This window comes from Homarus americanus, unplaced genomic scaffold (genome assembly GCF_018991925.1).
Source record: "Homarus americanus isolate GMGI-L3 unplaced genomic scaffold, GMGI_Hamer_2.0 scaffold37713, whole genome shotgun sequence".
NCBI classification, from domain to species: domain Eukaryota; kingdom Metazoa; phylum Arthropoda; class Malacostraca; order Decapoda; family Nephropidae; genus Homarus; species Homarus americanus.
This window is the reverse complement of record NW_024743588.1, coordinates 44,110-45,516: the sequence shown is the minus strand read 5'-3', so window position 1 is coordinate 45,516 and position 1,407 is coordinate 44,110. Positions and strand designations below refer to the sequence as shown.

Here is a 1,407-nt window from a genome sequence, read left to right as displayed (position 1 = left end):
ATGGTATGTATGTATGTATGTATGTATGTATGTATGTATGACTCGAGTCTCCCGTGTCCGCAGCGAGACTCCAAACATCTTAATTTCATCTGTCATGTTTTTCTTATCTCGCAGGCTACCATCAGACACCTCCCCCTTGGCACAGTGTTGACGTGCGTCTTACTGTCTGCTACATTAATCTAGCCTTCGTAACTTGTTCTCTTATTCTTACGTTATTCTTCTCTTCGTTTCTGTTATCGTTTTTTTATGTTTTTCGTTTCTATACAATTTTACCAATAAATTCATGTCCACAGGGGGTGTAGCTCAGTGGTAGAGCGCTCGCTTTGCATGTGAGAGGCCCCGGGTTCGATCCCCGGCACCTCCAGAGTATGTTTTGGGTAGTTGCTTAGTGTATGTAGACGACTCAGAGTAAGTGAAATAAAATATGTTAAGGAATTAATTTTATTTTATGCATTCATACATACACAGATACACACACAAACACATACACATACATACACATGCACGTACCCCCCTGTCTCTCACCTATATCCCCCCCTCCCCCCACACCTCTTCCTCCTCACCCTCACACATCCTCTCTTTCTTCCCCAACTCACCTTTCCACCCCCTCCATATTCTTCCTTCCCTGCTCTCTCTCTCTCTCTCACACACATCCCTAACACCTCCCACAAACACCCTACCACACCCTTCCCGCCCCCAATCTCTACCCCTAACCCCCTTATACTCACCCCACCCCCAATCTCTCCCCTCCCCTCACCCCACTGAGAGACTCCCCGTTGAGAGGGCAAATTGAAGTATCGGCTGAGTTGGGTCTGGCTGCTCACCACAAGTATTTTAATCCCTCAACACAGGAGGGTGTAGAGTATTCATTCGCTTTGATTAATTCTTTAAGACCAGTGATAGTATTCTCTCTTAAATTTATGAAGTGCGATCCAGTTCACTGTAACGCACGTCGCTGATTGGTGCATTTTTGGGGAGTGTTTTTGTTTGTCTTGCTGTTGATTGGTCCATTATTTGGGGGTGTTTTTATTTGTCTGGGTGTTGATTGGTCCTTTTATGTTTTTTTTATGTTTATCTGGGTGATGATTGGTCCGTTCATGGAGGTGTTTATGTTTATCTGGGTGTTGATTGGTCCATTTTGGGGGTATTTATGTTTATCTGGGTGATGATTGGTCAGTTCATGGAGGTGTTTATGTTTATCTGGGTGTTGATTGGTCCATTTTGGGGGTATTTATGTTTATCTGGGTGTTGATTGGCCCATTTATGGGGTGTTTATTTTTGTCTGGGTGTTGATTGGTCTATATTTGAGGGTGTTTTTATTTGTCTGGGTGCTGATTGGTCCGTTTATGGGGGTGTTTATGTTTATCTAAGTGTTGATTGGTCCGTTTATAGGAGTGTTTTGTTTGT

The 1,407-nt window shown here is 43.5% G+C and overlaps 1 non-coding gene across 1 annotated transcript; it reads left to right on the top strand.

Annotated features, from left to right (window-relative positions):
• Positions 1-292: 292 nt before the first annotated feature.
• Trnaa-ugc lies at positions 293-364 on the top strand. Its single transcript has one exon. It is a non-coding gene; the product is annotated as a tRNA-Ala (tRNA).
• Positions 365-1,407: the final 1,043 nt, after the last annotated feature.